The sequence below is a fragment of the Mercenaria mercenaria genome, chromosome 1, assembly GCF_021730395.1.
Source record: "Mercenaria mercenaria strain notata chromosome 1, MADL_Memer_1, whole genome shotgun sequence".
NCBI lineage: Eukaryota > Metazoa > Mollusca > Bivalvia > Venerida > Veneridae > Mercenaria > Mercenaria mercenaria.
Genome location: NC_069361.1, coordinates 66,277,952 through 66,294,690, shown reverse-complemented (window position 1 = coordinate 66,294,690; position 16,739 = coordinate 66,277,952).

The following is a 16,739-nucleotide window of genomic DNA, read 5'->3' as shown; positions in this document are numbered from 1 at the left end:
ACCTACGTCACGAATTTACTACTATAAAACAATGATAAATTTATCAAAAGATAATTTGGAAACATGAAAACCGGTCAAACGCAAAATAGCAAATTCGGTTTTATTGAATATGTTAAGACAATAAAAAGCGCAACACACCCATGCCCCAAAAAACCGGCTTATAAAGAAACTAATTCATGAAGCGTGATATCACTGCAGGGTACGATACATACGACAGTCTTATTTTTCTGAGCTATCAATGGTATTTCGCTTTAAAATGCACTTGCAATGGAAGCATGTCTTGGTTGCACAATCACAAATTCTACAGGGAAGAAATAGCTGCTTGGAGCTATCTCACAATATGCATTGATAATCAGAGGATTTATGCTAATGTCGCTTTTTTTTTCTTATCCATTTTTTGTAAGCCATTCCTTACAATGCGAAAGTAATCATACCTCCAAATAACAAAAGTAACTATATTTATAGCTTATATATTTATAGGTTGGTACATTTTCTCTTTAGTATGAAATGGTGATTTGATAACTTGTTCTACTACACATTTTATCAAAGATTTTGTAATCTGAAATAACTATAACTCATAATCTTAGAAATGACTATTCAGTTTGTTTGAATAACATTATAGTTCTCTATACAACTGTTACTGTGGCTATGGATTTTTACAAGATTTGCACTTTTAATTGAATTTGTTGCAGACATCATGATAAACTATCATGATAAATCTTTAAATCAATATATTTGAGTTTCCCTAAATGTTATTTCCAGTTACATTCTTGTTTATGTACATTATTCGCCATAATTTTATGAAATCAAAAAACAACACACATGTAAAACAATTACATATCAAAATCAAATTAAGAACAACCGATTGTGTTCAAATATTAGCATGAAACTAACAAAATTACTTATTTAATCGATGACTACTACGTCATAAGAATAATATTTAAGACATTTCATTATGCTAAACGTTTGTGAGCGAAGGGGTAATTTCAAGGGAAACTATAAACACAAGTGCTGCAATATCTGAGTGATTTGTGAAAAGAAACAATAAGGTCAATGTATGAAGAAGCTCTGCAGTAATATTTGCATATTCGTAGATAAGACAAATGATGTAACGCAGATGTGGTTTGTAGATACCCCGGAATAATCACTGATAATTAGCATTCTATGGTAATATTCTGCAATTTTAAATAGTCTGTAATAGATTAAGCATCAACAGACTGCGATATGTCAGACAGCGGTCGGTCAGCTATAAAATTAATCAGTCAATTATTTCTTTTCTTTATAACTCTCAGACATTGTTAATTACTGACAAACTCATAAAAGGTTTACAGAAAGCAGATCTCTTGTCGGCGGTGTCTACCAATAATAGCAAATGTAGTAAGCAACGTTCAACGAAATACGTCTTGCTTAATTCATTGATGCCATTTTATTCACAAAATTTGCACATAGGCAATTAGCTTAACACAGGTTTCTCTCCTCTCCAAATTAATGTTCTGTGATCATACAGGGCACAGTGTTATTGACCAGGAACAACCGCCAAGTTTGATAATGACTTCACGGTGATCTATATGAAATGTAATTTTGTGGGGAGATACGGATATCCCCAATCCTTCATTATGATTCTGACTTTCCTTGTAAAACAACATTGTTTATTGAATCAGTTTGCCTGTAGAAAACACAAAATAAGCAAAACATTAAAAAGAAAGAAACAGGATGATTTTGTTTCCAATATCGATGATTTTACGAATAATGACAAGAAAAAAAAAGCATAATAACAGCATGAGGAGCCATTGGAAACCATTTGCAGATCTTAAGGAAATAGTTGGATTGTTTTATTGTCTTCAACTAAATTCAGCTTTAAACAGCGACGCTTAATTTTTTTTTTTGTTCATGAATTATAAAATTTAAAATATTTTTCGAACTTACTTTTAACTATATAGTATATAACACTCATTAATATTAGAGTTTTGATATACCACAAGTATACATATTAACTGACTGATACACTTGCAACATATACTGTGAAACTATCAATATTCGTGGGGGACTAATTTTCGTGGATTTCGTGGTTGAGTCATCCACGAAATTTAATCCCAACGAACAAGTAAAATTCCCATTCATTTTATGTAAAAAAGTTGAAATCCACGAATTCATATCTCCGCGAAATTTCTGTTTTGACCAAAAACCACGAAATTTTATGCCCACGAAATAAAATGATTTTACAGTATGCATTGTATGTCTCGTGCATGTGCGTTTTAAATGGATATAATTCACAAATGAAAACGAAATGCAGTTTGCAGTAAGTACGACAGAAGAATGTCGAAATAACTGACGAGAATACGAAAATGCACGAAAATTGCCGACTTTATTTACATTAAGTCGTTTTCCAGATTTAAGTTTGAAATACCGTTACCTTAAGAAACGTGTTGCTTTGATTTCAAACAGAAATATAAATAAACATGAAATATATCATTGAATTTAATGAAAATACTATATACATTAATTCAAAATTTAATGAGGTGATGGAATTCTATGAATTTTTCTTTAATGTTATTCTGCACGTTTATCAAACCGTGAGTCATGGCGTTCAGTCGTTTATCCGGATAACGCAGAATAAAACCCGGACCAGGAAAACGGAAATGAAAAAATACCTCCTCCTAAATATGTTTATAAAAACGGCTACATTACGTTTTTATAACATAAACATGATAAAAATGTTGTTAAATGATATAATTCCAAATAATGCTCTGCAATTTGCCTGAAACTTGCCGCTTTCTTGTAATACGTCTTTGCTGTGAAGGAAAATGTCTGAGCCGTTACACGTGACTGGTTGTAGGTGAATACCCTGCCAAATGAAAATGTCTTCCTACTGGGCAGCGCCGACTTTATTTATTTAACAATGTTCCAAGCATTCCCTTATCAACAGAAAAATAGACTCATAAAACAAAAGCATTGCTTTTTAAATTGGCATCTTTGTTTTATATCGTAAAGATTATTGCAAAACCTGTCTACTCATTTGTTACAAACTTACGATATTTCCATAATTTTCCAATTTTGTCCTTAAAATCACACAAACACATGCCACAGAGAGACATACTCAAAGACTTTCTGTCACTGTTCTTTGAAATTACATTTGTTCCTGAGAGAACTGGTTGTTATTATATTTTGCCTTCAGTGCCACACTTATAATGTCGGCTTGGTAGAAATAATTGCTTTCTTACCAAATACAGAAGCAGTTCAAATTTTCATATCTATGTCAAAGAGAAGAAGACACCTAATATCATTCTGGTAAGGCTTCATGCTCTTATTCAATCTGTTTAATTTCATAAATTCTTGATAAATGTCACAGCGAATAGGACTTTGACCTGTTTGAAAACACTGCATGAGGGTTTTATCCCATTAAAAAAAAACAACACTTACATGGGCATGTTAATGCTCAGTTGCAGGTAAGACATTTTAACTTTTAATCTAATTCGTGTAATTCGGTTTGAGAGAATAGCTGTATATTATTTGTTTATGTTCAATTTCATTTCATAAAAGGTGAAATCTCAGGGCGTTGCAAGCTTGAATATGTAACTAAATTATATTGATCAAAGTGCTAGTTGATTTATTTCGTTATGCAGATAGGATACAAGTGAATGTCGCCTGTACCTACACTACACGTTAACCTCCCATAGAATTCTAACATTTCCATTGCCTGAAAGGTGGTCACATGGTGACGCCTTTTATTTCTGTTGAGGGTTGATAGATTTGTAGATGTTTTGTTTGGCTGAAATAAATGGTCGATAAAGCAAATCAGTAATTTGTTTGTTAGTTATCATTGCCCCCTCCTCCATACCCCTTCATACTGACCCAACATATTTGCATGGAGGGTCATTTACAAACACAGTAATTAGTGTTGTTGACTGGTTTATTTTATTAACATAATCAAAAATACTACAAGCAATATGACCGTGGTCCAATATAAATTAAATGACCAAAACGTTTGTAATAGCATATAGTAGCCAATGTAAAAAAGACCGAAGATTCTTGGAACATTATTTTGCTATTACTTAGGCGGACTACCTGTTCTCGGTTCCTTAAAGATATGTATGAAAGTGTAGCGCCTGCATTTGCTTAATTATTTTCTGCTTCGTGCTTAACATCCTTACTCGAATAATGTCTAACTTTTTCTCCTACGCACTTCTGCATTAAAAGCGACGAAGAAATGTTAGCATACACTTTAATCATGACATACATTTGCTTGTCTTATTCAATTTCCGCCTCATTTCGTACATTTCGAGTGGCTTTTAGAGTAATATCGCTAGACAAAGCACCTTATAACACCTTAATGTCATGTCAGTGTCCATCCATTATTTCTCTGAAATAGGAATAAAGCAGAAGTGATCTTATGTATTAGAGAAATCGGCTTTTGCATTTAATATTCAGGGACAAAACATATTTCATACAAGGAAGTAAGGGATATTCGTTTCAATTTCTTTCTTCCGCTTATTGTCAATATGCGAACAGTATAAAAAGCTACCACGGTGACGTACTTTTATATTGAATTGCCCTAATAACGACATCGATTAGTCCTTTATGGTGCGATTTTAACTAAAGTTTTAGAACGGTTCATCACCAATGTTTATTTAGCACTTGATAGGTATATTCCTGTAGAATGCATGTTAGTGGAGTTATGGTTCCTTAAACGCCATCTTAACCGTTCGGTCACGGAAGCCACCTATAATATAAGACACGAAACTTAGACTGTTTTAACTTTTTCAAGTTCCTTTAAGAATGATTTATGCAGCCCATTTCACAATGGATCATTGATATGTATGGAAGTATGCCATGTTCCTTTCTAGACAATGTTCGTATTAGATTAAAAAGTGATTGCTTGTCTCCTTCACAGACTGATCAAATACTGAGCGACATTTTAAAATAAAGTGCTATTGTCTGCGTTAAGAAGGCGACTTTCATCGTTTTACGAAAGAAAAAACTTTAACTTCTTTTATCTTAAATATGGAAGGAGTCCCCGCCAAAAGTATTTCACGCGTTACATGAGGTGAATTTTCAGTCCATATAAGCAATAGTACACACATTAGTCAGTAAAATCGCAAATGCAAATCAAAGCAATGCACCTACAATAACACACTGCTCATGGAGAGTGTTAATGTATACGAGTCCCAGCGGATATTTGTCGCGTCGTCATTTGGAACAATTTTACAGAAAATCTGTTTATAAAAACATTTGGAAAAATATTAACATAAGCATATCAATATTTCATAAGTTACCATGAGACACTTTTGTAATTTTGTATAATACGCATTAGTGAACAGGGAAATTTACCATACGATGCGAGCTTCCTCTACATTAATCCCTATATCGTTTTGCTATGCTTGTCGTGAGAGAAAAACATGATTCTGTGAATAATCACATTTGCAAAACGAAACGTCATGATTGAAACATAAGACACTGATAGCAATTTCAACTCACTTATAATTAAATTATATGAACACCAGAGACCTTTCTTAGAATTCATCCATTTTTCTTTTTGTGATAAAATGACACTCCATTTATACGGATTTTCCAAACGCTTCACATGGCTTGAGACTGTTGTTATAAGTACAAACGTCTGCTTTTAAAACCATACTATTTTTTATATTACAAAAGTTAAGTCAAACAAGAAATATCTTTAAAAATGATGGTCGGCGAATTGAAATAAGGAAAGAAGTTTATGAATTTTTCATCTAACATTCATCTTTCATCTATCATTTTTCAAATTGCAAAACTAAACACCGCACTTTAACAATTTAAATGGTTCTCTTTTAATTTTTCGCAAAGGTTTCGTAGGGTTGCAATTTTGTTTCGTTTATCATTAGACGAATAATTACAGCAGTAGTTTGATGAAGATTCATGAAGCGGTTCATGAGAAGAGATCATTAAACGTGTTTATATTTTTAGCTAAATTGGTCCCTATCCCCATTTGTAACAAAATAGCAGGAGACCTTACGATATTGTTACACATCGAGTTTGATAAAAATCCATTACATTTAAGTGGTTAATGCGAAGAAAGGCATATCTACTTTTAGCTATAGTGGTCCCTAATAGGGCCTAAGTTCCTATATAAATAAATTTGGAAGAGGACCTTATAATGATGCTCCACACCAAGTATGACAAAGATCCACCAAGCTGTTCATGAGACGCTGTATAAAGGCATTTCTAGTTTTAGCTCTAGCAGCCCCTAAAAGGGGTTAAATGTCCCAGCTGAACAAAGCTGGCTGCGGGCCTAATAAAGATGCTACAAATCAAGTTTGATTAGAATACATGAGAAAAAATCAATTTAAGGATTTTTTTATTTATTACTTTTATTTATTTCTAAAATAGGCCAACTGATCCCGCTTTAACAAATGCATGTTCGCTATTCATGAATCTTTGGACAATGACGTCACACCTATAAAAAAGTGAAGGTCAAGCAAAACATACAATTGTAATTATTTCAATATTTCTGTTTCATAAGCAAAGTTTGCCCGTAGTCATATCACATAGATAAACTGTATGCAGCGTACCTTCATTTCAGTGTAATGAGATTCAGTCATTATATAGCATATATATATATATAATAAAGCAGATTTCAACTGAGTTCAATATTTGCATACAATACTAAAGAAAATATTCATATATAATAAATCAGTTAAATAATTTATAACAAGTATATCAAAGCAAACAAGTACTCATTTTAATATGCAATCTGAATAAGTCACAAAAGCAAAAAACATTTTCATATACAGACGACAATTGTAACAAGGAAAATCTTTTAAAAACACTTCTCTACATAAAAGACTCTTATCACACCCTTATTCATGTGATACGCAGACCGTATTCAGCTCTTTCTTTAATTTGATATATGTTGGTATTTGAACAGGTTTTTATCATATTTATTAAACTTACTTATCATTTTGAGATAATTATATCAATTTCTTGCTAAATATACTGAGCCAAAGTTAGCTTTATAACTGTGAACAGCGTCGTTTAGGATAAACGCTTTGTCTACATTTCACTCAGCGTAGCACAATCAACAGAGTGAAAGAAATTGACACTCTCGTCCAATCAGGCAGCGTGTTGCATAAATCTTCCATTTTGATAAATTATCTATAATGCGTTATCAATTAGTTTGGTTTGCAAACTGAAGTCACGTGGCATAGGTAACGAAAACGAATTTAGACGGCGTCGCCGAAAAAGAAAGAAAAAAGATATATTTCGTCAAAAATGCAATCCATGCAAGTGCAGTTTTTCCTGATTGCAGGAGGAAGCGTGTGACTTTCAAGATTATTATCAGAAGTTTGTTTTACCGTTCCTTTATGTAAAATTTCTTTTTCGCCTCACGTTTTTAATATACGAGTAGTACTCCCCTTTTAATGATATTCTATTAAATATCGCACTTAATGTTGATCCATACAGATTGAACAAATTCTATTACATAACGCACTTTTTGATTGTTCGCTCTAAGCATTTATTATAACTTAATGATATTCTATCAAATTACGCGCATTTGTTCAACCGGAGCTACTACATGTACAGTAAAACCTCTATATAAACATCATGTTCGTTAAAGCTACACAGATTTTTATGTACTTATATTCTTTTCTCACAGCTTAGGATAAACAAAAATGATTCAGTAAAAAATAAATATAGTGGTCTCTAGACCCAGGTGGTCTCTGTTCACAGGCGGTCCCTGTTCACAGATGGTCTCTGTTCAAAGGTAGCCGTTAGAGTCGGGTGGTCTCTGATCTCAGGCAGACGTTAGAACAATGTGATCTCTGTTTACAAGTGGTCGACAGAACCATGTGATCTCTGTTCGCATGTTGCCGTTACAGTCAGCGGAACTCCGTTCACAGGTGGTCTTAAGCACAGCCGGCTTGATTGTATGATATAATGGTCATACGTAAATCTACTGATTATGCAAGTGTATGTTTTACATTATAACTATCATGATAATGATCATAATAGAACGCAGTTGCAACTAAACAGATGCTAGTTATATTATCATATATCATTAAAAACTGCAGTGACATGTCTAAAATCTGCTAGGGATTTTCGCCTACTTTTATCTGGAATGTCGTATATTTATATAGAGTGTATTTTCGTTACGATACAATGTTTTACACAGAGATGTACGCGTATAGCATTTTGAGTCTACCAGAGTTACGTGTGACGTTTATCTAGATAAACAACGGTCAACGCGTGGATCGTTGAGAAAGCATTATGACGTCAAATAGTCGCATAACATTTGATTCAAAACTTCTTTGATAAATAAATTTCAGCATAGATCAGTAGATTCGGACGAGCTAGAAAATAAAATCCGCCGTGGATGTATAACCTGTCGTCTTTATAGAATGGTTCTGTTAATATCTCCCTACTAGGCAGCACCGGCTTTCTTTGTTTGACGATATTTCAAGTTAGAAATTATTTGCCATTCCTTATCAATACAACAGTTTCATTTCACAAAATCATTGCGTAAACTTGTTTTAAGTTGACATCTTTCCTTTAAAAGCTAAACTTTATAGTAAAAAATGCCTACATGAACGATGTTAGATTAATTTATTCCAGAAAGTATGTTTTCTTTCTAAATATATTTTTGGATTATTAATTTCAAAATGACCTAAACCATTGCCAATAAAATCACATCGTCATTAAAAGCAACGGAGAAATATTGGCATATGCTTTAATCTTGACATAAAGTTATTTATCTTATTCAATTACCGCCTCATGGTGTACTTTCCGAGTGGCTCTTAGAGTAATATTACAGGACAAAACAAAATTGATCCAAAAAACATTTCAGATAAGGAAGCGTGTCAAGGGACATTCATTCCAATTCTTCCGTTCACTTATTGTCAATATCAACATTATAAAATGTTACTACGGTGACGTACTATCGTATTGAATTGCCTAAATATCCACATCAATAAGTCCTTCGTAGTGCTATTTCAAGTCTGTAGAATGGTTCAGCACCAATGTTTGTCTTGCATATCGTAAGTTTCGAAATATAATGGCCCTTGTTGAAAAACTTCTACTTCTTCGCAACATGTTTTAAATACTATGAAGAAAAAATGGTGACTGAAGGATGAAAACATAAGAAAGCGATTTTCAATCATTTATTTTTATAATATATGAACACATGGGACCTTTCTATGCTAAGAATTCATCCAGTTTACTTTTTGTTATAAAGCGACACTCCATTTGTACGGATTTTCCAAACGCTTGATTATTCTTCATCGATATTGCAAGGCTTGAGAACTGTGTTGTAATGTTGCTCCTTTAAGAACATATTACAATTCACACGTCTTGTATTACAAATGGCGAGTCGAAAAATAAAGAAGAACATATGTGTTTTACACAATAAAAAGATAAAAAAAAAACATGTATTGCAATTTTTATTATTTAAGGATATTCTATAAAATTATGCTGGTACTGCTCCATGTACAATGGAACCTGTATGTAAAGACCATGGTTGTGACAAGAACGGTACAAGTCTTTATGTACATCAATTCTTTCTTTACAGCTTAAAATGAACTAAAATGTTTAAGTTAAAAATAGATATAATGATTTTAAGAAATCATGTGGCCTTTGTTCACAGTAGGTCGTTAGAGTTATGCGGTCTCTGTTGACAGATGGTTGTTATAGTCAGGTTGTCTCGGTTCATAGGAGGCCATTAGAACCAAGTGTCCTCAGTTGTCCTTTGAACCAGGAGGGTTCTCTTCACAGGGGGTCGTTTGAGCCGTATGATCCCTGTTCACAGGTGATCGTTAGAGTTAGGTGGTTTATGTTGACAGGTGGTCATTAGAGCCATGTGGTCCCTGTTCACTGGTGGTTGTTATAACCTTGTAGTCTCTGTTCACAGGTTGCCGTTATAGTCAAGTGTCTCTGTTCACACTTGGTCATTAGAGTCAGGTTGTCCCTGTTCACAGGTTGTCATTAGAGCCAGGTTGTCTCTGTTTAAGGTGGTCGTTAGAGCCATGTGGTCCTTGTTCACAGGTGGTCTTGTAGCCAGGTTATCTCTGTTCAAAGGCGTTCGTTATAGCCATGTGGTCTATGCTCACATGTGGTCATTATAGCCAGGTTGTGTCTGTTCACTGGTGGTCGTTGTTGCCAGGTTGTCTCTGTTCAAAGGTGTTCGTTATAGCCATGTGGTCTATGTTCACATGTATGTCGTTATAGCAAGGTTGTATCTGTTCACTGGTGGTCGTTATAACCAGGTTAACTCTGTTTACATGTGACCGTAAGCTCAGGTTTGATTGCATGATATAACGGCACTATGTAGATCTACTAATACTAGTGCATTTTTACATTATAACTTTATGATAAAGATCATAATCAACTGCTGCTACAACGAGCTAAACGAATGCACTTACAATTAAACAGATGTTGTTTGTATTACCATATATCATTAAAAACTGCAGATGCATGTCTAACATCTGCTAGGGAATTTCCGCTACTCTACTCCGGAATGTTGTTTATTTATATAAATGACATTTTTTCGGATGATATAGTGATTTTGCCCAGAAATATGTGTATAGCATTTCTATTGTACTATCATGTATGACATATTTCTAGAATTATTGAATATTATGAATGTATGTGTCTGTAGCTCTTCTTGCATGATATTTCTTTCTTTTAAAATGGAATAGTGTAAATATTGTTAAAGAACCAAACATTTCACCATTTCTCGTTTGATATTTTACAGTACTCTGGTCAATTTGGAATTCACAATATCGTTATTTCAACTATAAACATTTCCATAATTATGTTAGGAAATACATCCGGTATTCATTAAAGATTTAAACAGCTTTTGTAAATAATTTGGGGAAAATTACAAGCACGTTCGAAGATTTATCCTAGATAGAAACCCAAGACTTTTTTGCTAAATTCTCAATACAACTCGCTATTGTTTACCAAATCATGGTTCGTACAGCTAGTTAATGGATTTCGTAAGAGCTTTTTTGCCATCGGTCTGTGTAAAATAAATCTCTATTATTGAAAAAGAAGATGAAAGTTTGAAGGTAAATTGCATCCCAAATATACAGAGAGCGGTTTTGACGCTGGAAACACTAAGAGCTTTTGCGTCAATATTACACTAGACATCTTCTGAAAGATACATAAGAAACCATTACTCGTTCGCTAAAAAACCGTATCAAAGTACTGAGTATTTTACTGGATTATTTACATATAGACCCGCACAATGCTGTATCTGATGAACTACTCATTTTTTTGCATCGCTTCTGTGCATTTCATGACATTTTTGGCATTTTTGATTATAAACTATCTTTAATTTCATTAATTAAATTTCTGCCATTGACAAGCGCATGCAGTGTTGATATTGAGTATTAACATTAATCAGATTAAAATGGTTTAGCTGCGAATTGTGCGGCTTCTAGAATCGGTTGTCCTGAATGTTTGCCTGTCAGATATTACCAACATAAATATATATGAATTGATGCATGTAATTTAGATGACACCATCTCAACAGACGAAATTATAAGATGGTAGTCAAACATATAGACTACGAAAGCTCACTCTGTAAATAACAATGTTGTCATTTTCTAGAAAACAAACTATAGAATAAACGCTAACATATTACAACATTCCGCACACAATAACAAACTGCAGGCTTTTATGTATATTTAATCGGTTAGCAGACAATGCACCAACTAATAATTTATAGTTGTATATTTTCATTACAGAGAGAGAGAGAAAAAAAGAGAAATTTCTAATATACAGAACCTGCTGGCTTGAATATTAAGAACTAATTCTGCAAAAGTATTACTAACAATACAACAGCATTCCTGTCATATAAGTGAAATACATGCGAGTACTTTAGAACTGAGTTTAGCTCATTTGTCGAATAAAATGATACGAAATAAAATCTGTGAAAAGATATTTTGGAAGCATAGAATACAACCAAGCAGACCCGGTTTGACTGAGTCTGTTTATGCCTGTAATGAAATGTGCAACACCCCACATGCCCCTAGCATCGGCTTAAAATGGTAAAAATGAATGTTCTACATGTTCCCAGAAGACAAAAGATATAAATATGAGCCGCGCCATCAGAAAACCAACATAGTGGCTTTGCGACCAGCATGGATCCAGACCAGCCTGCGCAGTCTGGTCAGGATCCATGCTGTTCGCTAAAAATTCTCTAATTGCAATAGGCTTTTAAAGTGAACAACATGGATCCCGACCAGACTGTGTGGATGCGCAGGCTCGTTTGGGTCCATGCTGGTCGCAAAACCACTATGTTGGTTTTCTCATGGCACGGCTCATATCAAGAAATCGAGTCAAGGTATTGGGAGACATTTTACAGCCGCCACACGGCACTGAAAAGTCTGTTGTTGAGATAGTTAATAACAGTTGTGAAAAGATCCCTTGGAAACATAGTATGCAACCAAGCAATATGACAGCAAACCGGAGTCATACTTATGTTTTATAATTAAGAAATAATTTATAGCAAAAGAGTGTTTTAACACTATTTATGCACGATGGGCGGTTATACGTCGGGCGTAATAATTTCACGAGGGCGTCCGAGTGTATAAATAGTGTTAAAACACGGTTTTGCTATAAATTATTTCGATTCTAATATGCCCTTAATCTAAAACAGTAGATAACATATAGTAGCGCTCTTTCTTGGTCGCAACAAAAACATTGACGTCACCGCACGTTAACGGGACGTCATTCTAGCGTAAGAGTGTTTTAACAGAGGAAAGCATGTTAGAATATATATTCAATACATATATACATACAGTTGTACAATAACACGAAGAAACCATAACGAAACGGTAACGTCTGAAGACTGTTACTTCAGCTAGCTCGCGGCAGACTTCAGTGGTTTTACTAAGGTATCCGATCATGTCTGAAATAATGATTGGAGGTTTACATTGAATCTGCCTGTGCCTGAATAGATTGTATTGTATATTATGAAAAGGATAATGTAATTATGAATTATATAACATGAAATATAATATATATGTGAAACAGCAGTACCTAAAATTCTTAAACTAGGAATAGTCCTATTATAAATGAAATTTTATTCGATATAATATCATTGAACGATGCATATTTGTCTGATAATTTTGGATACGTACAAAGGATATCAGACTGAAACGAAATCGAGATTTGGAATCACTTACCCCACAACGCTGTACGGTCGAAGGTCAGCTTTGGAAGTAGAATTCTTTTAAAATCAGGAATATTGTCAACAAAGATAAAGACAAGTAAAGAAATATAGAAGGACATTGGCTGTACTAACGACCCTTTAGCGTCTGAATATCATGTGAAAGTAAGTGTTAATGATTCATTTGCTGCATCATCGAAAGCTTATCATATAACTAAAGCGCCTGTAAAGATATATTTAAGCAAACAAAGAAAGAGCCTTGACACTCGGCCGCTCTGGTATACAGCAGTAAGTTAATTGTTTTACATTGCACGATCAAAAAACACACACACACACAAACATTGGAATATTTTGAAACAAGCAATACACTTTCTGTTTTAATTATATTCTGTTATTTTGTTAGCAAGTGTGAGCAGCAAAACAAGCGAGATTCATAATATAGAAGCTTTCAAGATATTTTAGCTCCTTCTTGTGTATAGGAAAATATCTCTCAGAGCGTCTCAATATCATGTCAGATCCCATTCTTTATTTCCTGGAACCAAACCTAATCATTTTTGTTTGTTTGCTTAAGTAGCTATATAGGAGTTTGTAAAATGTTTTCCATGTACTTTATTTGTGTAGCACTCAAAGACACTCATTCGGTTTAATCAAATCGATTAGGGTCATCAACAGAAAATGGTGCGAAGAATACTAATGTGAGAAACAATAGAGTTCTAACGAAGTCTCGTTCTTTATGTCAAAGTGTGACCACATAAGGCCCTTTCCCGTGTTATTCAGTTATAATTCTCTCTTGTACAAATTAGCTTTTACGAAGGGTTCTGTCTAAACACAAATAGATAAACTTGAAGCTATATAAACTGAAATTTTGTGAAATTGTAAAACGTGGCTGAACTAAAAGATCGGTTCTTTGAAAAATTAAAACGTTCAGTTACTTTCTCAGCTAGTTTCTCTCAAATTAACTTCGGCATATTCAACAAAATCTGCGCTGAGCATAAGGCAGACGGATAGTAGTTTTTACTGTTGTTCGTGCATCGGACAACAGCTTTGACAGTTGACCGGCAAGTCACTGAGTAAGTGTTTCATTACATGACATATAAGTTTTTTTTCTTCTCGTTTTCTTTTCAATTTATCCCAGGAAACCTTTTCAGAACTATTGACCGGTCTATAGCAAAAACTATGAACCGGTCATTTATATAAGGCATCATATAATATTTCCTTTATCAAAAATTTATGGAATTCTTTCCTTAGATTCTGTCTGATGAGTTTCATATCGTTTATCAGAAACGTAAAATACATCAAAATTAAAAAAAATATATATATAAATGTTGCTTTAGTAAAGAAATGTTACCATTCGAAGGATTTGTTGATGTTTTTCCTAATCAGCTTTGCGTGTCTCTAAAGAGCCACTCAGACATGTAATTAGCCCAACATATCAGACTTGAGCTTTTTGTAGCTTAAAGAAAGAACCAATATCCTTTCTTTATTTTCCTGTAACAGTATTACGTCTACCCCAATAAAGTAATTATCACTAAATATATTCAGCTAGTTTAGGATTAGATTTTGCCTGTTTCAACAATATCCCTGGTAGATATGCACATCTGAATCATTCTCGGACCCGTGTTTTAATACAGTATGAGCATTTAGAGAAAACCAGTTTTGTGTAACAAAAATATTTTATTTTTATCTAATTATTGTATGCTCGATTGAGACGAAAGATTGAACCTTATCTGAGATGCTCTAAGACCATCTTTCTTGAAAAAGTGCGGTAGCGAGAGTTACGAAGTCTTGACAAAGTGAGCAATTATTTGTTCTTGGTGATAATGTGATCGGGATTCATATACGAATACACGGTATACTCTAAGCTTAAACGGTGACGAACGTCATAAAAATTCTGTATTACCGGCTACTGAAACAATGTTGTTAATAGCCAACAGATAAGCAGGAAAGCTGAAATTTCTGACAATTCATATGATGCCGTAATAGTAAACATTACAACTGACAAGATTTTCAATGCATAGTAAAGATCATATGACCTAAAGTTAAACGCCATACCCTGAATTGTCAAGTGTCATAATACACAATTTTATTCAAAATCTTACTGCAAAGTTTCGCGATTCCGTTGGCGGTTTGGAACAATAGTTCAAATAGCATTCAAATACACTGCACTTCATGAAAAACGTTTATCAATGGGTTACATATTTAGTAAAATTTGCAGTAGCGGCTGCGTATACAATTTTACAGATGTAAAACATTGAGAAAGCACTGTAGTTAGGAAATGAGCTGCGGCGAAAAATGTATCTTAAAATTTGCAAATATTAATTTGAAACATGACGAAAAAAATAAAAAGTATCTGCTTTATGGTGTATATTCAGGAAATCAGACGTACACCGAAGTTAATATTTTCTCCTTTAATTTTGTTTCATGTTTTTGCGCTAGCAATTTCTTATCATAAAGACATATGTTTATAATAGAACTATTATATATAAGTGATCGTATCAATCTTGAACAAGTTTGATAAAGCAGTAAAAGAATGAGAACCTAATGATCACATTTAGGCTCAACTATTCAAGAGAAAGAATTACCTAAAAATCTTGTACTTGGAAAAAGAGAACGAGAAGGGCTGGACCCTTTGTCATCAACATAATGCGTCTGGAATATAGAATAAAAAAATAAATAATTTTACCCTTAAATAGCTTTTTTTTTTCGTAACGAAAATTTGCCATTTTCTGTAAGATTACGTATATTCGTTTGCAATTTCGGCATCATTCGGTCGTAGTAAAGAATATGAAAATCGGCCATTTACGTTTTCGCCATATCCGATTTCGGCATTTTTAGATTTTATGGAAAGCAATGAGCAGGCCCAACTACACAAGAACGAGATTATAATCCTACTGAAATTGCGGAGTGTCATTATGGTTCTACAGCCTTAACCGATAATTGTTTTTTTTTGTTTTCGCAACAACAGAAAAATGCCGAAATCTCTATGAAGTACATGACCTTCCTGTCTGCAATATGGCCTAAAGATACGGTGTAATTCCAGAAAATGTCTGTGAATAGATACAAATAATGCATTATTTCTAACATTTCCGCTAATGAAACATAGTACGTAGATAGCAAAGTTATCGAAATACGATTTCTCTTATTTATCCTTCCATTATAGAAATAGTGGCCGTGTTCTTAATTTGCAATTTGGCACCATTTCTCTAGGATTTCTTTCTTGTATCATTGTGGTGATGTTCTAGAATATTGCATTATCAGAATAACAGCCCCCTTTCTGTATCTTTCATGACATTTCACATTTCACATTTCGGATGTGGTAAGTAATGATATCCGTCGGGCGACGGGCACATTTTTATACAATCTCACCAGGTATACGTATGTTTTTGACAGCTTTTCTCAGGAAGAAAAGAAAATGAAAGTTAAAAAAAAGCAAAAGTCGCATTTGCATCAGCCAATAGTCAGGGGTCACGCGCAGGGGTCACCAATCTAAATGTATAAGCGTGGACTTCTTTTTATTAGCTCGCTTTTGTGATCGCCCTTCGTCTGCCGTCCGTCGCCGTCCGTGGTCCGTCCACGATTTCTTGTGAAACGA